Raw genomic sequence first — 25292 nt, 5'->3', positions numbered from 1 at the left:
CACATGCTGCTCCACTAGAAAGGAAGCTCAGGGAGCACTGGTTGTTGTGAGGGAGGACTGCCAGGGCAGCTGACGCCAGCTTCCCAAAAGAATCTCCCATGCACAATGACATCATCAGCGAGAAGGGTTATACCTCAACACCCACACATCAAGGGAATTCAGACATGACTGGTGGAGCAGCAGTGCCAAGGAGGAGGCTTTGGGCGTTCTGAGGGATGCCACAGCAGCCAGGGCTGCTACACAGGAATGTTGCCATGAGCACATTGGTCAGCACTGGGAGCACTACGGCCACCCAGGCAAAGGCACTCACTGTCAATTTGACTCAGCACTGGTGTGGCAACTAGAAGAGTGTCCAGGAGATGGGGGGGGTCCCCAGTCAAGATGAGTGTGGAGGAACAGTCACGAGGTTGAAAGAAATTCTGCCAAGATAGGGTTAGGGGTCTTGTGTGGAGAGGCTGTGAGACCCGGGCTTCTTTAGCCTGGGGAAGGGGAGTCAGAAGAGAGTATAGGGGTAGCTCCAGAGAGATTGAAATTTCCTTTTCAAATTAATGGCAATTAAAAATAGAGGTGCAGATGGGTTATAAGCATGGAGAAATGCCATTCTGAGGGTAATGCTGTGATGCTTGGAGTTACTTGGAGGAAGTGTGGATGACCTGGTAGCTTGGTTTGTCTGGGAACAGCTGGCAAGGAGGGAGAGACAGCAGTACAGGCAGGGACATCGTGGGGTGAGAACAAAGCGGGGGAAGGGGTTGGGTGCCTGCAGGGAAACAGGCACAGGTGTGGGGCAGAGTGAGATGGGCTGCGGTGCAGAAGGTGGGGGGTGTTGGCCAGGCTGAAAGCAACTGACAGAAACGAGGTCTTTTCCCCCTTGGCAATGGTTGATGTCCCTGCAGAGGCCTCAGAGGCCTCATGGCCATGGAACATTATTGCCTCCTTGAACTCAACCTAGGGAGGCATCCATGTGTCATACCCCTGTCCTACCCTTGGCATCACACTCCCCACATGCCATGTAAGAGCTCTGAGACACAGGTGAGGGTCAGGATCTCCCTGCCCAGGGGCTGGAGGTCAGCACTTGGCATTTCTGCTTCATCAGACCAAGCCAGGGTGTCCTCAGCATCAGAGCTGCCTGCCCTGTGCCTGTGTTTGTCCTCATGGCCTCCACTTGTGAGGTGTAAGATGTTCATGGGGAGGCTTTGTCAGCAATGGCTCACAGTAGGGCCCATGAATACTTCAAGGTACTTTGGGCATTCGTTCTGACTTTGACATTTTGAGAGGTTTCTTCACTCTCCACGTAGTATCTGTGGTGTGTGGACTCAGAAGAAAAGACACCATGGAGCAAATGAAGAAACCATTTTGAGAGGTTTCTTCACTCTCCACGTAGTATCTGTGGTGTGTGGACTCAGAAGAAAAGACACCATGGAGCAAATGAAAATACAGAAAGCCTTAAAAAGCATATCTCTTCAAGTGCTTTTCATAAAAATAATCCAGAGTTCTACAAATAATTGGATTACAGTTAGGTATTTAATGATGAATATTTCAAAGGAATATTACAATGGAGGATATTTTCCCTTTCACAGGTATTTCCTGTCATGGCTCAGTTGATGGAAGGAGTGACAGCAGCATTCTGGGATGGATATTGGTCTCATTTTCCAACTCTCTGGAGCTCAAAGCAGAAACCAGAGAGATGAGTAGCATTTGAGTAACCAAATAGCAAGTGGAGGTGGAAACCTGTGATCAAAGTAAAGTGCACATGTCCAGCCCATCTGTGGAAAAGATGTTCTTAGTCATGGCTGTATCATCAGGACAGGTGGAAACACCTGAATTATGGGGGAGATGAAAGAAACACCCTGGAGGTAATGCAGGTACAGGGACAGGTGAACATTTCTTCTGCTGCCATGGGTCCCAATCCTGGAAATTCCCATTCTGTCATAGTGGGAAAGCCATTCCAGACAAGTGATTCAGCTGATGGAAATGTGAGGTAAATTATTTAAAAATTTATGGGGAAATAAAAGAAAGAAAAAACTGTAGCCCTTTGGAGGCAGATATGATGCAAGGAGAGCACAGCTCGTCATTACTCATCATCTGGGTCACACAAGACCAGAAGGTGCTACGTTTGAAATGGGATGAACATGAAACATGCAATTACATGACAGTCAAAATAGAAGGAAAAAACCCCAACAACTAAAACCACTACAGAATAAAGGCTGGTCATAATGAGTTCCATGGGCAGCAATATGCGGAAGATGAGCAGTTTATTGTTTCTTAGAAACAACCAGTCATCAGTTTCCACATGGCATCCTTGAGCTCCTGGTTCCTCATGCTGTAGATGAGGGGGTTCATTGCTGGTGGAACTACTGAGTAAAGAAATGCCAACACCAGGTCCAGAACAAGGGAGGAGATGGAGGGGGGCTTCAGGTGGGCAAACATACCAGAACTGACAAACAGGGAGACCACAGCCAGGTGAGGGATGCAGGTGGAAAAGGCTTTGTGCTGTCCCTGTCCTAAGGGGATCCTCAGCACAGCCCTGAAGATCTGCACATAGGACACCACAATGAACACAAAACACCCAATACCTAAACAGATACCAAACACAATGACTCCAATTTCCCCGAGGTAGGCATCTGAGCAGGAGAGCTTGAGGATCTGGGGGATTTCACAGAAGAACTGGTCAACAGCATTGCCATGGCAGAGGGGCAGGGAAAATGTATTGGCTGTGTGCAGCACAGAATAGAGAAACAGGCAGCTGCTGCCATGTGGACACAAGCTCTGCTGCCCAGGAGGGTCCCGTAGTTCAGGGGGTGGCAGATGGCAACGTAGCGGTCATAGGCCATGACAGTGAGAAGACAGTACTCTGTAGAGATAAACAATACAAAGAAGAAGAGTTGAGCCACACATCCTGTGTAGGAAATGGCCCTGGTGTCCCACAAGGAATTGGCCATGGATTTGGGAACAGTGGTGGAGATGAAGCCACTGTCAAGAACAGAGAGGTTGAGGAGGAAGAAGTACATGGGGGTGTGGAGGTGGTGGTCACAGGCTATGGTGCTGATGATGAGGCCATTGCCCAGGAGAGCAGCCATGTAGATGCCCAGGAAGAGGCAGAAGTGCAGGAGCTGCAGCTCCCGTGTGTCTGCAAAGGGCAGGAGGAGGAACTGGCTGATGGAGCTGCTGTTGGACATCTGCTGCTTCCATCAAGTGTGGAGACCTGTCCAAGGAGGAAAAGGCAGCTAGTTGAGGGAACTCTTCCTTCTTGAAAACCTCTTCAATTCTAATAGAATACCCTCAGATTGACTCTGCATTAAGGACAAGTTTTGTCAAGTCCCTTTTGGGAGGTCTGCTTTGTGCTGACTTGAGCGTGCCACTGCTGAAAGGAGGGTCAGCTGTGGCTCTCGAGAACTCAGTCCTGACAGTCAGCAGTAAGGAAATAGAAGGCTGGAGTGATCTCAGACTAAATCCCCTGTGGATAGGAATGAGCTTTTCAGCACTGTCACTCCAATTTAACCCCAGAGCAGAGCTTTGAAGCTACAAATGGGAGTCCTGAAGTGAGGGGAAGCTCAGTGCCAGCACCACCAATGGATGTGCCCAGAGTCCCAGGTATGGTGGGACAAAAGCAGCAAGGACGTGAGGAGGAACAGCAAGAAATGCTGCAGCCAAGGCTGTAAGGACAGGGACAGACAGAGAGACACTCAGGGGTTTCTACTCACTGGGGTTGGGCTGCCAAGGAGAAGACTCAGTATGAAATCCTTGAACTCTGGGTGCAGTTTGTGCTTGGAGACAGAAACCAGGCAGTTGCTTCGGGAAAGTTGCAGCACAACAGGAGATGTCAGGGACGTACCTGACGGATACCTGTTAGGGAGCTCCTTCTCCCTACCTGACAATGTCTCTGCTGCCTGGAGCTGTCCCTGGAGCTGATGCTCTTTGCCCATGTCACCTCCTGCTCTGTGCTCACAGACCTCATCCAAACTGCCTAGTGCTCTGCTCTGCTCTGCAGACCCCTCCTGGCATCAGATCATTGCCCTGGGGAACCTCTGTGTGTGCAGGGCTCAGGAGATGCTCTAACAAGTCCTAATGACAAATGAGTTTGCACTGCCTGCTGCAAAGTTATCAAGAAAAGCTCAGCTCCCACTTCCCACCCAGTGCACAGGAGCAGAAAATGCGTCAAGCTTAGCGAGCTTTAAATTGATTGGATAATATAAAACCGTCAGAAGGCTTTTTACAGGTTACTGATGTCGTCAGGGTTAAAGGTTATCTTCACACCGCAGCTGCAGTTACACCGTCAACACAATGGAATGCTCCTCGCTTCATGATGTTTTGAGACGTCCCGTTCTTCGGGTCTCCCACAGCCTTCACAGCCTTCACAACTTTCGTCCGACCAAGGCTATCAGATCTTGGTCGCTTGCTCCACTGTGCAATTTCGCAGCTGCAGAATCATTGTCTGCTTTTCCCACATCTCCCCCGTTCTGTTGAACAACAGAGGTTCCCACTGAGCCCCGCGCCCGAGCCCTTGATACATGACCGGTGCTACGATTTTTTGTGCCATTTCCAAGTCCCCTTCCCGTAACGCTTGCCGTTTGATTTTGGTCCATACGTTGTGCGGGTCAGGGGGGAACAAATCAGGCTCATCCTCTGGGTCCGAAGGACCAGGATCAAAGGGGTCGTCTTCAGGAGGGTAATTTACTAATCCCCCTTTATTTGAGGATGGCTTTGGCACTAATGAAGGGTCGGTTTCAGAGGAGGGAGGCAGTTCCGGTGGGGCTGAAGGAGCGACAGGGGAATCGTCCCCGTCAGAGTCTTTTCCAGGCGATTGATTCGCTCTATTAGAGCGCTCTTGCTCTTTTAAAGTTTCAAATATAATTCTCCACCAAGGGAGCAGTTTTTGCGCCTGGGGGTCACCCTTTGTGGCTCCGTCCCAAAGTTTAACACCTACGGAGTCCCATATATCCGTTAGTGGGGATTTTAACCTGGACCCACTTCAAGGTGCATTTAAGATCGTGACCCGAAATAGTCTTATCATGTCGAAACTTGCCCTCCCATCTGGATTACCCGCAGCTCACCTCTCTTCCCCGAGGGATTGTTTGCCGGCTCCTGCTTCCTTTCAGCAGCGTACTCTGTAGTTCTGCGGGAGTTGCGACCAGCTGCCAGATAGGCAGTTCTCCAGTTCCTTGGAGTGCCGAGTCGTCCGGTCCGCTTAGGATCGAATCACGTCCTCCGGTCCGTTTTGGATCGAATAACGTCGGGGTCACCATTTGCCGCAACTGAGAGACGGGACACCGCTTAATGTAAGCAAGTGATCGGTTTATTGCACACATACAGCAGCTTATATATTTTCTAAGTGCGTCAAGCTTAGCGAGCTTTAAATTGATTGGATAATATAAAACCGTCAGAAGGCTTTTTACAGGTTACTGATGTCTTCAGGGTTAAAGGTTATCTTCACACCGCAGCTGCAGTTACACCGTCAACACAATGGAATGCTCCTCGCTTCATGATGTTTTGAGAAGCCCCGTTCTTCGGGTCTCCCACAGCCTGCACAGCCTTCACAACTTTCGTCCGACCAAGGCTATCAGGCCTCCCACAACTTTAGTCCGACCAAGGCTATCAGATCTTGGTCGCTTGCTCCACTGTGCAATTTCGCAGCTGCAGAATCATCGTCTGCTTTTCCCACAGAGGGGCTGCTTGGGGGCCCCCTGGGGCCCCTTCAGGCCAGCTAGGTCTTTGGGTCCTGGCTCCTTTGCTTTGGGAGCAGTCGCTGGACGTTGGGCATGTTGGCCGGAGAGTGCTTCTCGGGCCGCGGACTGCAAGCTGGCAGGTACCTGCCAGGTTGCCGGCCCAACGAAAGCCCCCAGACCCAAATGGAGAGGGGCTGCTTGGGGGCCCCCTGGGGCCCCTTCAGGCCAGCTAGGTCTTTGGGTCCTGGCTCCTTCGCTTTGGGAGCAGTCGCTGGACGTTGGGCATGTTGGCCGGAGAGTGCTTCTCGGGCCGCGACCTGCAACCGGGCAGGTACCTCCCAGGTTCCCGGCCCAACGAAAGCCCCCAGCCCCAAATGGAGAGGGGCTGCTTGGGGGCCCCCTGGGGCCCCTTCAGGCCAGCTAGGTCTTTGGGTCCTGGCTCCTTCGCTTTGGGAGCAGTCGCTGGACGTTGGGCATGTTGGCCGGAGAGTGCTTCTCGGGCCGCGGCCTGCAACCTGGCAGGTACCTCCCAGGTTGCCGGCCCAACGAAAGCCCCCAGACCCAAATGGAGAGGGGCTGCTTGGGGGCCCCCTGGGGCCCCTTCAGGCCAGCTAGGTCTTTGGGTCCTGGCTCCTTCGCTTTGGGAGCAGTCACTGGACGTTGGGCATGTTGGCCGGAGAGTGCTTCTCGGGCCGCGGCCTGCAACCTGGCAGGTACCTCCCAGGTTCCCGGCCCAATGAAAGCCCCCAGAGCCAAATGGAGAGGGGCTGCTTGGGGGCCCCCTGGGGCCCCTTCAGGCCAGCTAGGTCTTTGGGTCCTGGCTCCTTCGCTTTGGGAGCAGTCGCTGGACGTTGGGCATGTTGGCCGGAGAGTGCTTCTCGGGCCGCGACCTGCAAGCTGGCAGGTACCTCCCAGGTTCCCGGCCCAACGAAAGCCCCCAGACCCAAATGGAGAGGGGCTGCTTGGGGGCCCCCTGGGGCCCCTTCAGGCCAGCTAGGTCTTTGGGTCCTGGCTCCTTCGCTTTGGGAGCAGTCGCTGGACGTTGGGCATGTTGGCCGGAGAGTGTTTCTCGGGCCTCAGACTGTAACCGGGCAGGTACCTCCCAGGTTCCTGGCCCAAAGAAAGCCCCCAGACCCAAATGGAGAGGGGCTGCTTGGGGGCCCCCTGGGGCCCCTTCAGGCCAGCTAGGTCTTTGGGTCCTGGCTCCTTCGCTTTGGGAGCAGTCGCTGGACGTTGGGCATGTTGGCCGGAGAGTGCTTCTCGGGCCGCAGACTGCAACCGGGCAGGTACCTCCCAGGTTCCCGGCCCAACGAAAGCCCCCAGACCCAAATGGAGAGGGGCTGCTTGGGGGCCCCCTGGGGCCCCTTCAGGCCAGCTAGGTCTTTGGGTCCTGGCTCCTTCGCTTTGGGAGCAGTCGCTGGACGTTGGGCATGTTGGCCGGAGAGTGCTTCTCGGGCCGCGGCCTGCAACCGGGCAGGTACCTCCCAGGTTCCCGGCCCAAAGAAAGCCCCCAGACCCAAATGGAGAGGGGCTGCTTGGGGGCCCCCTGGGGCCCCTTCAGGCCAGCTAGGTTTTTGGGTCCTAGCTACTTCGCTTTGGGAGCAGTCGCTGGACGTTGGGCATGTTGGCCGGAGAGTGCTTCTCGGGCCGCGGCCTGCAACCTGGCAGGTACCTCCCAGGTTCCCAGCCCAACGAAAGCCCCCCGACCCAAATGGAGAGGGGCTGCTTGGGGGCCCCCTGGGGCCCCTTCAGGCCAGCTAGGTCTTTGGGTCCTGGCTCCTTCGCTTTGGGAGCAGTCGCTGGACATTTGGCATGTTGGCCGGAGAGTGCTTCTGGGGCCGCGGCCTGCAATATGGCAGGTACCTCCCAGGTTCCCGATCCAACGAAAGCCCCCAGACCCAAATGGAGAGGGGCTGCTTGGGGGCCCCCTGGGGCCCCTTCAGGCCAGATAGGTCTTTGGGTCCTGGCTCCTTCGCTTTGGGAGCAGTCGCTGGACGTTGGGCATGTTGGCCGGAGAGTGCTTCTGGGGCCGCGGCCTGCAACCTGGCAGGTACCTCCCAGGTTCCCGGCCCAACGAAAGCCCCCAGACCCAAATGGAGAGGGGCTGCTTGGGGGCCCCCTGGGGCCCCTTCAGGCCAGCTAGGTCTTTGTGTCCTGGCTCCTTCGCTTTGGGAGCAGTCGCTGGACGTTGGGCATGTTGGCCGGAGAGTGCTTCTGGGGCCGCGGCCTGCAACCTGGCAGGTACCTCCCAGGTTCCCGGCCCAACGAAAGCCCCCAGAGCCAAATGGAGAGGGGCTGCTTGGGGGCCCCCTGGGGCCCCTTCAGGCCAGCTAGGTCTTTGGGTCCTGGCTCCTTCGCTTTGGGAGCAGTCGCTGGACGTTGGGCATGTTGGCCGGAGAGTGCTTCTCGGGCCGCGACCGGCAACCTGGCAGGTACCTCCCAGGTTCCCGGCCCAACGAAAGCCCCCAGACCCAAATGGAGAGGGGCTGCTTGGGGGCCCCCTGGGGCCCCTTCAGGCCAGCTAGGTCTTTGTGTCCTGGCTCCTTCGCTTTGGGAGCAGTCGCTGGACGTTGGGCATGTTGGCCGGAGAGTGCTTCTCGGGCCGCGACGTGCAACCTGGCAGGTACCTCCCAGGTTCCCGGCCCAACGAAAGCCCCCAGACCCAAATGGAGAGGGGCTGCTTGGGGGCCCCCTGGGGCCCTTTCAGGCCAGCTAGGTCTTTGGGTCCTGGCTCCTTCGCTTTGCGAGCAGTCGCTGGACGTTTGGCATGTTGGCCGGAGAGTGCTTCTCGGGCCGCGGCCTGCAACCGGGCAGGTACCTCCCAGGTTCCCGGCCCAAAGAAAGCCCCCAGACCCAAATGGAGAGGGGCTGCTTGGGGGCCCCCTGGGGCCCCTTCAGGCCAGCTAGGTTTTTGGGTCCTAGCTCCTTCGCTTTGGGAGCAGTCGCTGGACTTTGGGCATGTTGGCCGGAGAGTGCTTCTCGGGCCGCGGACTGCAACCTGGCAGGTACCTGCCAGGTTCCCGGCCCAACGAAAGACCCAGACCCAAATGGAGAGGGGCTGCTTGGGGGCCCCCTGGGGCCCCTTCAGGCCAGCTAGGTCTTTGGGTCCTGGCTCCTTCGCTTTGGGAGCAGTCGCTGGACGTTGGGCATGTTGGCCGGAGAGTGCTTCTCGGGCCGCGGACTGCATCCTGGCAGGTACCTCCCAGGTTCCCGGCCCAACGAAAGCCCCCAGACCCAAATGGAGAGGGGCTGCTTGGGGGCCCCCTGGGGCCCCTTCAGGCCAGCTAGGTCTTTGGGTCCTGGCTCCTTCGCTTTGGGAGCAGTCGCTGGACGTTTGGCATGTTGGCCGGATTGTGCTTCTCGGGCCGCGGCCTGCAACCGGGCAGGTACCTCCCAGGTTCCCGGCCCAACGAAAGCCCCCAGACCCAAATGGAGAGGGGCTGCTTGGGGGCCCCCTGGGGCCCCTTCAGGCCAGCTAGGTCTTTGGGTCCTGGCTCCTTCGCTTTGGGAGCAGTCGCTGGACGTTGGGCATGTTGGCCGGAGAGTGCTTCTCGGGCCGCGGCCTGCCACCTGGCAGGTACCTCCCAGGTTCCCGGCCCAAAGAAAGCCCCCAGACCCAAATGGAGAGGGGCTGCTTGGGGGCCCCCTGGGGCCCCTTCAGGCCAGCTAGGTCTTTGGGTCCTGGCTCCTTCGCTTTGGGAGCAGTCGCTGGACGTTGGGCATGTTGGCCGGAGAGTGCTTCTCGGGCCGCAGCCTGCAACCTGGCAGGTACCTCCCAGGTTCCCGGTCCAAAGAAAGCCCCCAGAGCCAAATGGAGAGGGGCTGCTTGGGGGCCCCCTGGGGCCCCTTCAGGCCAGCTAGGTCTTTGGGTCCTGGCTCCTTCGCTTTGAGAGCAGTCGCTGGACGTTGGGCATGTTGGCCGGAGAGTGCTTCTCGGGCCGCGGCCTGCAACCGGGCAGGTACCTCCCAGGTTCCCGGCCCAAAGAAAGCCCCCAGACACAAATGGAGAGGGGCTGCTTGGGGGCCCCCTGGGGCCCCTTCAGGCCAGCTAGGTTTTTGGGTCCTAGCTCCTTCGCTTTGGGAGCAGTCGCTGGACGTTGGGCATGTTGGCCGGAGAGTGCTTCTCGGGCCGCGGCCTGCAACCTGGCAGGTACCTCCCAGGTTCCCAGCCCAACGAAAGCCCCCCGACCCAAATGGAGAGGGGCTGCTTGGGGGCCCCCTGGGCCCCTTCAGGCCAGCTAGGTCTTTGGGTCCTGGCTCCTTCGCTTTGGGAGCAGTCGCTGGACGTTGGGCATGTTGGCCGGAGAGTGCTTCTCTGGCCGCAGCCTGCAATCTGGCAGGTACCTCCCAGGTTCCCGGCCCAACGAAAGCCCCCAGCCCCAAATGGAGAGGGGCTGCTTGGGGGCCCCCTGGGGCCCCTTCAGGCCAGCTAGGTCTTTGGGTCCTGGCTCCTTCGCTTTGGGAGCAGTCGCTGGACGTTGGGCATGTTGGCCGGAGAGTGCTTCTGGGGCCGCGGCCTGCAATCTGGCAGGTGACTCCCAGGTTGCCGGCCCAACGAAAGCCCCCAGACCCAAATGGAGAGGGGCTGCTTGGGGGCCCCCTGGGGCCCCTTCAGGCCAGCTAGGTCTTTGGGTCCTGGCTCCTTCGCTTTGGGAGCAGTCGCTGGACGTTGGGCATGTTGGCCGGAGAGTGCTTCTCGGGCCGCGGACTGCATCCTGGCAGGTTCCTCCCAGGTTCCCGGCCCAACGAAAGCCCCCAGACCCAAATGGAGAGGGGCTGCTTGGGGGCCCCCTGGGGCCCCTTCAGGCCAGCTAGGTCTTTGGGTCCTGGCTCCTTCGCTTTGGGAGCAGTCGCTGGACGTTGGGCATGTTGGCCGGAGAGTGCTTCTCGGGCCGCGGCCTGCAACCTGGCAGGTACCTCCCAGGTTCCCAGCCCAACGAAAGCCCCCCGACCCAAATGGAGAGGGGCTGCTTGGGGGCCCCCTGGGGCCCCTTCAGGCCAGCTAGGTCTTTGGGTCCTGGCTCCTTCGCTTTGGGAGCAGTCGCTGGACGTTGGGCATGTTGGCCGGAGAGTGCTTCTGGAGCCGCGGCCTGCAACCTGGCAGGTACCTCCCAGGTTCCCGGCCCAACGAAAGCCCCCAGACCCAAATGGAGAGGGGCTGCTTGGGGGCCCCCTGGGGCCCCTTCAGGCCAGCTAGGTCTTTGGGTCCTGGCTCCTTCGCTTTGGGAGCAGTCGCTGGACGTTGGGCATGTTGGCCGGAGAGTGCTTCTCGGGCCGCGGCCTGCAACCGGGCAGGTACCTCCCAGGTTCCCGGCCCAACGAAAGCCCCCAGAGCCAAATGGAGAGGGGCTGCTTGGGGGCCCCCTGGGGCCCCTTCAGGCCAGCTAGGTCTTTGGGTCCTGGCTCCTTCGCTTTGGGAGCAGTCGCTGGACGTTGGGCATGTTGGCCGGAGAGTGCTTCTCGGTTTGCAGACTGCAACCGGTCAGGTACCTCCCAGGTTCCCGGCCCAACGAAAGCCCCCAGACCCAAATGGAGAGGGGCTGCTTGGGGGCCCCCTGGGGCCCCTTCAGGCCAGCTAGGTCTTTGGGTCCTGGCTCCTTCGCTTTGGGAGCAGTCACTGGATTTTGGGCATGTTTGCCAGAGAGTGCTTCTCGGGCCGCAGCCTGCAACCTGGCAGGTACCTCCCAGGTTCCCGGCCCAACGAAAGCCCCCAGACCCAAATGGAGAGGGGCTGCTTGGGGGCCCCCTGGGGCCCCTTCAGGCCAGCTACGTCTTTGGGTCCTGGCTCCTTCGCTTTGGGAGCAGTCGCTGGACGTTGGGGATGTTGGCCGGAGAGTGCTTCTCTGGCCGCGGCCTGCAACCTGGCAGGTACCTCCCAGGTTCCCGGCCCAACGAAAGCCCCCAGACCCAAATGGAGAGGGGCTGCTTGGGGGCCCCCTGGGGCCCCTTCAGGCCAGCTAGGTCTTTGGGTCCTGGCTCCTTCGCTTTGGGAGCAGTCGCTGGACGTTGGGCGTGTTGGCCGGAGAGTGCTTCTTGGGCCGCAGCCTGCAACCTGGCAGGTACCTCTCTGGTTCCCGGTCCAACGAAAGCCCCCAGAGCCAAATGGAGAGGGGCTGCTTGGGGGCCCCCTGGGGCCCCTTCAGGCCAGCTAGGTCTTTGGGTCCTGGCTCCTTCGCTTTGGGAGCAGTCGCTGGACGTTGGGCATGTTGGCCGGAGAGTGCTTCTCGGGCCGCGGCCTGCAACCTGGCAGGTACCTCCCAGGTTCCCGGCCCAACGAAAGCCCCCAGACCCAAATGGAGAGGGGCTGCTTGGGGGCCCCCTGGGGCCCCTTCAGGCCAGCTAGGTCTTTGGGTCCTGGCTCCTTCGCTTTGGGAGCAGTCGCTGGACGTTGGGCATGTTGGCCGGAGAGTGCTTCTCGGGCCGCGGCCTGCAACCTGGCAGGTACCTCCCAGGTTCCCGGCCCAACGAAAGCCCCCAGACCCAAATGGAGAGGGGCTGCTTGGAGGTCCCCTGGGGCCCCTTCAGGCCAGCTAGGTCTTTGGGTCCTGGCTCCTTCGCTTTGGGAGCAGTCGCTGGATGTTGGGCATGTTGGCCGGAGAGTGCTTCTCGGGCCGCGGCCTGCAACCGGGCAGGTACCTCCCAGGTTCCCGGCCCAACGAAAGCCCCCAGACCCAAATGGAGAGGGGCTGCTTGGGGGCCCCCTGGGGCCCCTTCAGGCCAGCTAGGTCTTTGGGTCCTGGCTCCTTCGCTTTGGGAGCAGTCGCTGGACGTTGGGCATGTTGGCCGGAGAGTGCTTCTCGGGCCGCGGCCTGCCACCTGGCAGGTACCTCCCAGGTTCCCGGCCCAACGAAAGCCCCCAGACCCAAATGGAGAGGGGCTGCTTAGGGGCCCCCTGGGGCCCCTTCAGGCCAGCTAGGTCTTTGGGTCCTGGCTCCTTCGCTTTGGGAGCAGTCGCTGGACGTTGGGCATGTTGGCCGGAGAGTGCTTCTCTGGCCGCAGCCTGCAAGCTGGCAGGTACCTCCCAGGTTCCCGGCCCAACGAAAGCCCCCAGACCCAAATGGAGAGGGGCTGCTTGGGGGCCCCCTGGGGCCCCTTCAGGCCAGCTAGGTCTTTGGGTCCTGGCTCCTTCGCTTTGGGAGCAGTCGCTGGACGTTGGGCATGTTGGCCGGAGAGTGCTTGTCTGGCCGCGGCCTGCAAGCTTTCAGGTACCTCCCAGTTTCCCGGCCCAACGAAAGCCCCCAGCCCCAAATGGAGAGGGGCTGCTTGGGGGCCCCCTGGGGCCCCTTCAGGCCAGCTAGGTCTTTGGGTCCTGGCTCCTTCGCTTTGGGAGCAGTCGCTGGACGTTGGGCATGTTGGCCGGAGAGTGCTTCTGGGGCCGCGGCCTGCAATCTGGCAGGTGACTCCCAGGTTGCCGGCCCAACGAAAGCCCCCAGACCCAAATGGAGAGGGGCTGCTTGGGGGCCCCCTGGGGCCCCTTCAGGCCAGCTAGGTCTTTGGGTCCTGGCTCCTTCGCTTTGGGAGCAGTCGCTGGACGTTGGGCATGTTGGCCGGAGAGTGCTTCTCGGGCCGCGGACTGCATCCTGGCAGGTTCCTCCCAGGTTCCCGGCCCAACGAAAGCCCCCAGACCCAAATGGAGAGGGGCTGCTTGGGGGCCCCCTGGGGCCCCTTCAGGCCAGCTAGGTCTTTGGGTCCTGGCTCCTTCGCTTTGGGAGCAGTCGCTGGACGTTGGGCATGTTGGCCGGAGAGTGCTTCTCGGGCCGCGGCCTGCAACCTGGCAGGTACCTCCCAGGTTCCCAGCCCAACGAAAGCCTCCCGACCCAAATGGAGAGGGGCTGCTTGGGGGCCCCCTGGGGCCCCTTCAGGCCAGTTAGGTCTTTGGGGCCTGGCTCCTTCGCTTTGGGAGCAGTCGCTGGACGTTGGGCATGTTGGCCGGAGAGTGCTTCTGGGGCCGCGGCCTGCAACCTGGCAGGTACCTCCCAGGTTCCCGGCCCAACGAAAGCCCCCAGACCCAAATGGAGAGGGGCTGCTTGGGGGCCCCCTGGGGCCCCTTCAGGCCAGCTAGGTCTTTGGGGCCTGGCTCCTTCGCTTTGGGAGTAGTTGCTGGACGTTGGGCATGTTGGCCGGAGAGTGATTCTCGGGCCGCGTCCTGCGACCTGGCAGGTACCTCCCAGGTTCCCGATCCAAAGAAAGCCCCCCGACCCAAATGGAGAGGGGCTGCTTGGGGGCCCCCTGGGGCCCCTTCAGGCCAGCTAGGTCTTTGTGTCCTGGCTCCTTCGCTTTGGGAGCAGTCGCTGGACGTTGGGCATGTTGGCCGGAGAGTGCTTCTCGGGCCGCGGCCTGCAACCGGGCAGGTACCTCCCAGGTTGCCGGCCCAACGAAAGCCCCCAGACCCAAATGGAGAGGGGCTGCTTGGGGGCCCCCTGGGGCCCCTTCAGGCCAGCTAGGTCTTTGGGTCCTGGCTCCTTCGCTTTGGGAGCAGTCGCTGGACGTTGGGCATGTTGGCCGGAGAGTGCTTCTCGGTTTGCAGACTGCAACCGGACAGGTACCTCCCAGGTTCCCGGCCCAACGAAAGCCCCCAGACCCAAATGGAGAGGGGCTGCTTGGGGGCCCCCTGGGGCCCCTTCAGGCCAGCTAGGTCTTTGGGTCCTGGCTCCTTCGCTTTGGGAGCAGTCACTGGATTTTGGGCATGTTTGCCAGAGAATGCTTCTCGGGCCGCAGCCTGCAACCTGGCAGGTACCTCCCAGGTTCCCGGCCCAACGAAAGCCCCCAGACCCAAATGGAGAGGGGCTGCTTGGGGGCCCCCTGGGGCCCCTTCAGGCCAGCTACGTCTTTGGGTCCTGGCTCCTTCGCTTTGGGAGCAGTCGCTGGACGTTGGGCATGTTGGGCGGAGAGTGCTTCTCGGGCCGCAGCCTGCAACCTGGCAGGTACCTCCCAGGTTCCCGGCCCAACGAAAGCCCGCAGACCCAAATGGAGAGGGGCTGCTTGGGGGCCCCCTGTGGCCCCTTCAGGCCAGCTAGGTCTTTTGGTCCTGGCTCCTTCGCTTTGGGAGCAGTCGCTGGACGTTGGGGATGTTGGCCAGACAGTGCTTCTCTGGCCGCGGCCTGCAACCTGGCAGGTACCTACCAGGTTCCCGGCCCAACGAAAGCCCCCAGACCCAAATGGAGAGGGGCTGCTTGGGGGCCCCCTGGGGCCCCTTCAGGCCAGCTAGGTCTTTGGGTCCTGGCTCCTTCGCTTTGGGAGCAGTCGCTGGACGTTGGGCGTGTTGGCCGGAGAGTGCTTCTGGGGCCGCAGCCTGCAACCTGGCAGGTACCTCTCTGGTTCCCGGTCCAACGAAAGCCCCCAGACCCAAATGGAGAGGGGCTGCTTGGGGGCCCCCTGGGGCCCCTTCAGGCCAGCTAGGTCTTTGGGTCCTGGCTCCTTCGCTTTGGGAGCAGTCGCTGGACGTTGGGCATGTTGGCCGGAGAGTGCTTCTCGGGCCGCGGCCTGCAACCTGGCAGGTACCTCCCAGGTTCCCGGCCCAACGAAAGCCCCCAGACCCAAATGGAGAGGGGCTGCTTGGGGGCCCCCTGGGGCCCCTTCACGCCAGCTAGGTCTTTGGGTCCTGGCTCCTTCGCTTTGGGAGCAGTCGCTGGACGTTGGGCATGTTGGCCGGAGAGTGCTTCTCGGGCCGCGGCCTGCAGCCTGGCAGGTACCTCCCAGGTTCCCGGCCCAACGAAAGCCCCCAGAGCCAAATGGAGAGGGGCTGCTTGGGGGCCCCCTGGGGCCCCTTCAGGCCAGCTAGGTCTTTGGGTCCTGGCTCCTTCGCTTTGGGAGCAGTCGCTGGACGTTGGGCGTGTTGGCCGGAGAGTGCTTCTTGGGCCGCAGACTGCAACCTGGCAGGTACCTCTCAGGTTCCCGGCCCAACGAAAGCCCCCAGACCCAAATGGAGAGGGGCTGCTTGGGGGCCCCCTGGGGCCCCTTCAGGCCAGCTAGGTCTTTGGGTCCTGGCTCCTTCGCTTTGGGAGCAGTCGCTGGACGTTGGGCATGTTGGCCGGAGAGTGCTTCTCGGTTTGCAGACTGCAACCGGACAGGTACCTCCCAGGTTCCCGGCCCAACGAAAGCCCCCAGACCCAAATGGAGAGGGGCTGCTTGGGGGCCCCCTGGGGCCCCTTCAGGCCAGCTAGGTCTTTGGGTCCTGGCTCCTTCGCTTTGGGAGCAGTCACTGGATTTTGGGCATGTTTGCCAGAGAATGCTTCTCGGGCCGCAGCCTGCAACCTGGCAGGTACCTCCCAGGTTCCCGGCCCAACGAAAGCCCCCAGACCCAAATGGAGAGGGGCTGCTTGGGGGCCCCCTGGGGCCCCTTCAGGCCAGCTACGTCTTTGGGTCCTGGCTCCTTCGCTTTGGGAGCAGTCGCTGGACGTTGGGCATGTTGGGCGGAGAGTGCTTCTCGGGCCGCAGCCTGCAACCTGGCAGGTACCTCCCAGGTTCCCGGCCCAACGAAAGCCCGCAGACCCAAATGGAGAGGGGCTGCTTGGGGGCCCCCTGTGGCCCCTTCAGGCCAGCTAGGTCTTTTGGTCCTGGCTCCTTCGCTTTGGGAGCAGTCGCTGGACGTTGGGGATGTTGGCCAGACAGTGCTTCTCTGGCCGCGGCCTGCAACCTGGCAGGTACCTACCAGGTTCCCGGCCCAACGAAAGCCCCCAGACCCAAATGGAGAGGGGCTGCTTGGGGGCCCCCTGGGGCCCCTTCAGGCCAGCTAGGTCTTTGGGTCCTGGCTCCTTCGCTTTGGGAGCAGTCGCTGGACGTTGGGCGTGTTGGCCGGAGAGTGCTTCTTGGGCCGCAGCCTGCAACCTGGCAGGTACCTCTCTGGTTCCCGGTCCAACGAAAGCCCCCAGACCCAAATGGAGAGGGGCTGCTTGGGGGCCCCCTGGGGCCCCTTCAGGCCAGCTAGGTCTTTGGGTCCTGGCTCCTTCGCTTTGGGAGCAGTCGCTGGACGTTGGGCATGTTGGCCGGAGAGTGCTTCTCGGGCCGCGGCCTGCAACCTGGCAGGTACCTCCCAGGTTCCCGGCCCAACGAAAGCCCCCAGACCCAAATGGAGAGGGGCTGCTTGGGGGCCCCCTGGGGCCCCTTCAGGCCAGCTAGGTCTTTGGGTCCTGGCTCCTTCGCTTTGGGAGCAGTCGCTGGACGTTGGGCATGTTGGCCGGAGAGTGCTTCTCGGGCCGCGGCCTGCAACCTGGCAGGTACCTCCCAGGTTCCCGGCCCAACGAAAGCCCCCAGAGCCAAATGGAGAGGGGCTGCTTGGGGGCCCCCTGGGGCCCCTTCAGGCCAGCTAGGTCTTTGGGTCCTGGCTCCTTCGCTTTGGGAGCAGTCGCTGGACGTTGGGCATGTTGGCCAGAGAGTGCTTCTCTGGCCGCAGCCTGCAACCGGGCAGGTACCTCCCAGGATCCCGGCCCAACGAAAGCCCCCAGACCCAAATGGAGAGGGGCTGCTTGGGGGCCCCCTGGGGCCCCTTCAGGCCAGCTACGTCTTTGGGTCCTGGCTCCTTCGCTTTGGGAGCAGTCGCTGGACGTTGGGCATGTTGGCCGGAGAGTGCTTCTCGGGCCGCGGCCTGCAACCTGGCAGGTACCTCCCAGGTTGCCGGCCCAACGAAAGCCCCCAGACCCAAATGGAGAGGGGCTGCTTGGGGGCTTGTGCCCTGTGGTACCTGCCAGGTTGCACTCTCCGGCCAACATGCCAAATGTCCAGCGACTGCTCCCAAAGCGAAGGAGCCAGGACCCAAAGACCTAGCCGGCCTGAAGGGGCCCCAGGGGGCCCCCAAGCAGCCCCTCTCCATTTGGGTCTGGGGGCTTTCGTTGGGCCGGGAACCTGGGAGGTACCTGCCAGGTGGCAGGCCGCGGCCCGAGAAGCACTCTCCGCCCAACATGCCCAACGTCCAGCGACTGCTCCCAAAGCGAAGGAGCCAGGACCCAAAGACCTAGCTGGCCTGAAGGGGCCCCAGGGGGCCCCCAAGCAGCCCCTCTCCATTTGGGTCTGGGGGCTTTCGTTGGGCCGGCAACCTGGGAGGTACCTGCCAGGTGGCAGGCCGCGGCCCGAGAAGCACTCTCCGGCCAACATGCCCAACGTCCAGCGACTGCTCCCAAAGCGAAGGAGCCAGGACCCAAAGACCTAGCTGGCCTGAAGGGGCCCCAGGGGGCCCCCAAGCAGCCCCTCTCCATTTGGGTCTGGGGGCTTTCATTGGGCCGGGAACCTGGGAGGTACCTGCCAGCTTACAGGCCGCGGCCCGAGAAGCACTCTCCAGGCAACATGCCCAACATCCAGCGACTGCTCCCAAAGCGAAGGAGCCAGGACCCAAAGACCTAGCTGGCCTGAAGGGGCCCCAGGGGGCCCCCAAGCAGCCCCTCTCCATTTGGGTCTGGGGGCTTTCGTTGGGCCGGGAACCTGGGAGGTACCTGCCAGGTGGCAGGCCGCGGCCCGAGAAGCACTCTCCGGCCAACATGCCCAACGTCCAGCGACTGCTCCCAAAGCGAAGGAGCCAGGACCCAAAGACCTAGCTGGCCTGAAGGGGCCCCAGGGGGCCCCCAAGCAGCCCCTCTCCATTTGGGTCTGGGGGCTTTCGTTGGGCCGGGAACCTGGGAGGTACCTGCCAGGTTGCAGTTCGCGGCCCGAGAAGCACTCTTCGGGCAAAATGCCCAACATCCAGCGACTGCTCCCAAAGCGAAGGAGCCAGGACCCAAAGACCTAGCTGTCCTGAAGGGGCCCCAGGGGGCCCCCAAGCAGCCCCTCTCCATTTGGGTCTGGGGGCTTTCGTTGGGCGAGAACCTGGGAGGTACCTGCCAGGTGGCAGGCCACGGCCCGAGAAGCACTCTCCGGCCAACATGCCCAACGTCCAGCGACTGCTCTCAAAGCGAAGGAGCCAGGACCCAAAGACCTAGCTGGCCTGAAGGGGCCCCAGGGGGCCCCCAAGCAGCCCCTCTCCATTTGGGTCTGGGGGCTTTCGTTGGGCCGGCAACCTGGGAGGTACCTGCCAGGTGGCAGGCCACGGCCCGAGAAGCACTCTCCGGCCAACATGCCCAACGTCCAGCGACTGCTCCCAAAGCGAAGGAGCCAGGACCCAAAGACCTAGCTGGCCTGAAGGGGCCCCAGGGGGCCCCCAAGCAGCCCCTCTCCATTTGGGTCTGGGGGCTTTCGTTGGGCTGGGAACCTGGGAGGTACCAGCCAGGTTGCAGGCCGCGGCCCGAGAAGCACTCTCCAGTCAACATGCCCAACGTCCAGCGACTGCTCCCAAAGCGAAGTAGCCAGGACCCAAACAACTAGCTGGCCTGAAGGGGCCCCAGGGGGCCCCCAAGCAGCCCCTCTCCATTTGGGTCTGGGGGCTTTCGTTGGGCCGGGAACCTGGGAGGTACCTGCCAGTTTGCAGGCCGCGGCACGAGAAGCACTCTCCGGCCAACATGCCCAACGTCCAGCGACTGCTCCCAAAGCGAAGCAGCCAGGACCCAAAGACCTAGCTGGCCTGAAGGGGCCCCAGGGGGCCCCCAAGCAGCCCCTCTCCATTTGGGTCTGGGGGCTTTCGTTGGGCCGGCAACCTGGGAGGTACCTGCCAGCTTGCAGGCCGTGGCCCGAGAAGCACTCTCCGGTCAACATGCCCAACGTCCAGCGACTGCTCCCAAAGCGAAGGAGCCAGGACCCAAAGACCTAGCTGGCCTGAAGGGGCCCCAGGGGGCCCCCAAGCAGCCCCTCTCCATTTGGGTCTGGGGGCTTTCGTTGGGCCGGGAACCTGGGAGGTACCGGCCAGGTTGCAGGCCGCGGCCCGAGAAGCACTCTCCGGCCAACATGCCAAACGTCCAGCGACTGCTCCCAAAGCGAAGGAGCCAGGACCCAAAGACCTAGCTGGCCTGAAGGGGCCCCAGGGGGCCCCCAAGCAGCCCCTCTCCATTTGGGTCTGGGGGCTTTCGTTGGGCCGGGAACCTGGCAGGTACCTGCCAGGTTGCAGGCCGCGGCCCAAGAAGCACTCTCCGGCCAACATGCCCAACGTCCAGCGACTGCTCCCAAAGCGAAGGAGCCAGGACCCAAAGACCTAGCTGGCCTGAAGGGGCCCCAGGGGGCCCCCAAGCAGCCCCTCTCCATTTGGGTCTGGGGGCTTTCGTTGGTCCGGCAACCTGGGAGGTACCTGCCAGCTTGCAGGCCGTGGCCCGAGAAGCACTCTCCGGCCAACATGCCCAACGTCCAGCGACTGCTCCCAAAGCGACGGAGCCAGAACCCAAAGACCTAGGTGGCCTGAAGGGGCCCCAGGGGGCCCCCAAGCAGCCCCTCTCCATTTGGGTCTGGGGGCTTTCGTTGGGCCGGGAACCTTGGAGGTACCTGCCAGTTTGCAGGCCGCGGCACGAGAAGCACTCTCCGGCCAACATGCCCAACGTCCAGCGACTGCTCCCAAAGCGAAGCAGCCAGGACCCAAAGACCTAGCTGGCCTGAAGGGGCCCCAGGGGGCCCCCAAGCAGCCCCTCTCCATTTGGCTCTGGGGGCTTTCGTTGGGCTGGGAACCTGGGAGGTAACTGCCAGGTGGCAGGACGCGGCCCGAGAAGCACTCTCCGGCCAACATGCCCAACGTCCAGCGACTGCTCCCAAAGCGAAGGAGCCAGGACCCAAAGACCTAGCTGGCCTGAAGGGGCCCCAGGGGGCCCCCAAGCAGCCCCTCTCCATTTGGGTCTGGGGGCTTTCGTTGGGCCGGGAACCTGGGAGGTACCGGCCAGGTTGCAGGCCGCGGCCCGAGAAGCACTCTCCGGCCAACATGCCCAACGTCCAGCGACTGCTCCCAAAGCGAAGGAGCCAGGACCCAAAGACCTAGCTGGCCTGAAGGGGCCCCAGGGGGCCCCCAAGCAGCCCCTCTCCATTTGGGTCTGGGGGCTTTCGTTGGGCCGGCAACCTGGCAGGTACCTGCCAGCTTGCAGGCCGCGGCCCGAGAAGCACTCTCCGCCCAACATGCCCAACGTCCAGCGACTGCTCCCAAAGCGAAGGAGCCAGGACCCAAAGACCTAGCTGGCCTGAAGGGGCCCCAGGGGGCCCCCAAGCAGCCCCTCTCCATTTGGCTCTGGGGGCTTTCGTTGGGCCGGGAACCTGGGAGGTACCTGCCAGGTTGCAGGCCGCGGCCCGAGAAGCACTCTCCGGCCAACATGCCCAACGTCCAGCGACTGCTCCCAAAGCGAAGGAGCCAGGACCCAAAGACCTAGCTGGCCTGAAGGGGCCCCAGGGGGCCCCCAAGCAGCCCCTCTCCATTTGGGTCTGGGGGCTTTCGTTGGGCCGGGAACCTGGGAGGTAACTGCCAGCTTGCAGGCCGCGGCCCGAGAAGCACTCTCCGGCCAACATGCCCAACGTCCAGCGACTGCTCCCAAAGCGAAGGAGCCAGGACCCAAAGACCTAGCTGGCCTGAAGGGGCCCCAGGGGGCCCCCAAGCAGCCCCTCTCCATTTGGGTCTGGGGGCTTTCGTTGGGCCGGGAACCTGGGAGGTACCTGCCAGTTTGCAGGCCGCGGCACGAGAAGAACTCTCCGGCCAACATGCCCAACGTCCAGCGACTGCTCCCAAAGCGAAGGAGCCAGGACCCAAAGACCTAGCTGGCCTGAAGGGGCCCCAGGGGGCCCCCAAGCAGCCCCTCTCCATTTGGGTCTGGGGGCTTTCGTTGGGCCGGCAACCTGGGAGGTACCTGCCAGGTTGCAGGCCGCGGTCCAAGAAGCACTCTCCGGCCAACGTGCCCAACGTCCAGCGACTGCTCCCAAAGCGAAGGAGCCAGGACCCAAAGACCTAGCTGGCCTGAAGTGGCCCCAGGGGGCCCCCAAGCAGCCCCTCTCCATTTGGGTCTGGGGGCTTTCGTTGGGCCGGCAACCTGGGAGGTACCTGCCAGGTGGCAGGCCGCGGCCCGAGAAGCACTCTCCGGTCAACATGCCGAACGTCCAGCGACTGCTCCCAAAGCGAAGGAGCCAGGACCCAAAGACCTAGCTGGCCTGAAGGGGCCCCAGGGGGCCCCCAAGCAGCCCCTCTCCATTTGGGTCTGGGGGCTTTCGTTGGGCCGGCAACCTGGGAGGTACCTGCCAGGTTGCAGGCCGCGGTCCAAGAAGCACTCTCCGGCCAACGTGCCCAACGTCCAGCGACTGCTCCCAAAGCGAAGGAGCCAGGACCCAAAGACCTAGCTGGCCTGAAGTGGCCCCAGGGGGCCCCCAAGCAGCCCCTCTCCATTTGGCTCTGGGGGCTTTCGTTGGGCCGGCAACCTGGGAGGTACCTGCCAGGTTGCAGTTCACTCAGGTTGCCGGTTGGGCAAGGCAACCCATCAGGCCAGGAAGCCAGTGTGCATGGTGGCCACCTGACCCGCCGCCTGACGTGACCTGTCGCCTCCTCTGACACGCCGTGAACAGCAACTGTGGAGCACTTCTGCGGCTCTGAACAGCACCTATGGAAATATCTCAAAGGTTTCCTGGCAAACCAAAGCCCTCAGAGCCACAATGCTAGGGGCTGCTTGTGGGCCGCCTGGGGAGGTTTCAGGCCAGCTATGTCTTTCAGTCCTGGCCGCCTTGCCCTACCTGACCAGCCGCCTGACCTGACCTGACCAGCCACCATGCCCAACCGGCCACTTGACCTGACCTGACCGGCTGCCTGACCTTACTGGCCGCCTGCACGATCTGACTGGCCGCCTGCCCGACCGACGGCCCAACATGACCAGCTGCCTGCCCCACCTGACCAGACGCCTGACCAACCTGACCGGCCGCCTTCCCGACCTGCAGCCTGACCTGACCAGTCGCCTTGCCCGACTGGTCACCTGACCTGACTGGTCGACTCTCCCTTCTGGCCGCATGACCTGACCTGACCGGCCGCCTTGCCTGAACTGACTGGCAACCTGACCTGACAGGCCGCCTTGCCCAACCGGCCACCTGACCTGACCGGCTGAGTGACTTGACCTGACCTGACCGGATTCCTGACCTGACGGGCTGCCATGCCCAACCTGACCAGCCGTCTGCCCGACTGGCCACCTGACCTGACCTGACTGGCCGTCTGACCTGACCAGACCGTCTGCCATCCTGATTGGCCCCCTTGCCCGACCGGCCGCCTGCTTGACCAGCCGTCTGACATGACCGACCGCCTTGCCCGACCTGACTGGAAGCCTGCCCAACCGGCAGCCCGACATGACCAGCCGCCTTGCCCGACCTGACTGGCCGTGTGCCCGAATGGCCTCCTTACCCGGCCTGACGTGCTGCCTGCCCGACCTGACCGGCCATCTTGCCCAACCAGCGTCCTGACTTGACCGATCGCATTGCCCGACTGGCCGCCTGACCTGATCTGACCAGCCGCCTTACCTGACCTGACTGGCCACCTGTCCTGACCGGACGCCTTGCCCGACCTGACCGTCATGCGGCCACTCAGGTCAGGTCAGGCGGCCGGAAAGGTCAGGCGGTCGTTCGGGCAGGCGGCCGGTCGAGCTGGCGGCCGGTCATGTCGGGCAAGGCCACCACTCAGTTCAGGCAGCTGGTCGGACAGGCAGCCTGTCAAGTTGGGCAAGTCAGCCGGTCAGGTTAGGCGGCCGGTTGGGAAGGCGGCCGATAAGGTCGGGCAGGCTGCCGGTCAGGTCAGGCGATTGGTCAGGTAGTGCGGCCAGTCAGGCAGTCAGTCAGGTCGGGTGCCTGGTCGGGCAGGCGACCGGTCAAGTCTGACAAGATGGCCGGTCAGGTAAGTTGGCCGGTGATGTGAGGTGGCCGGTCAGGGCTGGCGGCCGGTCAGGCAGGTTGCTGGTCAAGTCTGGCAAGGCGACCATTCAGGCAGGCGGATGGTCAGGTCAGGTCAGGCAGCCAGTCAGGTAAGGTCAGGGCAGGCGGCCAGTCAGGTAAGGTCAGGCGGCCAGTCAGGTCAGGCAGGTGGCCAGTCAAGCAAGGTGGGCAGTCAGGTCAGGTGGCCTGTCAGGTTGTGCAAGGTGGCCAGTCAGGTCATGTGGCCGGTGAGGTTGGGCAAGGTGGCCGGTCAGGTCAGGCAGCCTGTCAGGTAGGTGGCCTGTCAGGCAGGTGGCCTGTTGGACAAGGTGGCCGGTCGGGTAGGTGGCCAGTCTGGTTGGGCAAGGCAGCCATTTGGGCAAGGTGGCCGGTCAGGTCGGGCGTCCAATCGGGTAGGAGGCCGGTCACGTCGGTGGGCTGATTGGGCAAGAGGCCAGTCACATCGAGCAAGGGGGCCAGTCAGGTTGGGCCGTTGGTCAGAGAGGCTGCCGGTCCCGTCGGACAAAGCAGCCGGTCAGATCAGCTGGCCGGTCAGGCAGGCAACCAGTCAACTCTGGGAAGGCGGTCGGTCAGGTCACGCGGACGGTCAGGTAAGGTCACATCAGGCGGCCGGTCAGATAAGCTGGCCGGTCAGGCAAGGCGGCCGGTCAAGTCAGGCGGCCGGTCTGGTCACGTCAGGTGGCCGGTCAGGTCAGGCGACTGGTCGGGCATGCGACCGGTCAGGTCAGGCAAGGCAGACGGTCAGGTCAGGTGGCCATTCTGGCCAGGTCAGGTTAGGCATCCGGTCAGGTCAGGCTGCCGGTCAGGCAGGCGGCCGGTCGGGGAATGCGGACAGTTGGATATGCAGCCGGTTGTGTCGGGCAAGGCGGCCAGTGAGGAAAGGCAGCTGGTCAGGTCAGGCAGCCAATCAGGAAGGAGGCTCGTCACGTCGTGGGGCCGATCGGGCAGGAGGCCGGTCACGTCGAGCTAGGTGGCTGGTCAGGTTGGGCCGTCTGTTGGACAGGTGGCCAGTCAGGTCAGAGAAGACGGCTGGTCAGGCCAGCTGGTCGGTCCGGCAAGGCAGCCGGTCAGGTAGTGCAGCCGGTCAGGCAGGCGACCAGACAAGTCTGGGAAGGCGGCCAGTCACGTCGGGCGGCCAGTCAGGTAGTCGGCCATTCAAGTCTGGCAAGGCAGCCTATCAGGTCAGGCGGCCGGTCACGTCAGTTCAGGTCAGGCATCTGGACAAGTCAGGCGGCAGGTCAGGTCAGGTCATGTCAGGTGGCCAGTCAGGGAGTGGGCCAGTCAGGTCAGGTCAGGTCAGGTGGTCGGTCGGTCAGGTGGCCAGTCAGGTAAAGGAAGACGACCGGTCAGATCAGGCAGGCGGCTAGTCGGGGAGGCAGCCTGTCAGGCAAGGTGGCCGGTCAGGTCAAGCAGCTGGTCAGGTCAGGTCAGGCGGCTGTTCGGGAAAGGCAGCCGGTCAGAGAGGCCAGTCAGGTCAGGCGGCCGTTCAGGTCAGGAAGGCGGCCGGTCAGGTGGGGCGGCTGGTCCAGCAAGGTGGCCGGAAAGGTCAAGCGGCCGGTCAAGTCAAGTCAGGTCAGGCGGCCGGTCAGGTCAAGCGGATGGGCAGGTCAGGCGTCCGGTCAGGTTAGGTCAGGTCAGGTCAGGCAGCTGGTCCGTTCGGGCAAGGTGGCCGGTCCGGACAGGTCAGGTGAGGCAGCCGGTCAGGTCAGGCAGCCAGTCAGGTCAGGTCAGGTCAGGTCAGGCGGCCGGTCAGGTCAGGTGGCCAGTCAGGTCGGGAGAGTTGTACGGTCACGTGTGGCGGCTGGTCGGGCAGGCATCTGGTCAATTCGGGTAAGGTGGCTGGTCAGATCAGGTCAGGTCAGGCGGCCGGTCAGGTCAGGTCAGGTTAGGCGTCCGGTCAGGTAGGCA

At 62.4% G+C, this 25292-nt stretch overlaps 1 pseudogene across 1 annotated transcript; it reads right to left on the bottom strand.

Annotated features, from left to right (window-relative positions):
• Nucleotides 1-2262: 2262 nt before the first annotated feature.
• Nucleotides 2263-3176, bottom strand: LOC311200992 (olfactory receptor 14C36-like; annotated as a pseudogene). Its single transcript has one exon. The product of its transcript is annotated as an olfactory receptor 14C36-like (transcript).
• Nucleotides 3177-25292: the final 22116 nt, after the last annotated feature.

Source organism: Gallinula chloropus (assembly GCF_964237585.1).
Source record: "Gallinula chloropus genome assembly, chromosome: 25".
Lineage (NCBI taxonomy): Eukaryota > Metazoa > Chordata > Aves > Gruiformes > Rallidae > Gallinula > Gallinula chloropus.
This window is presented reverse-complemented; position numbering and strand designations above follow the sequence as displayed.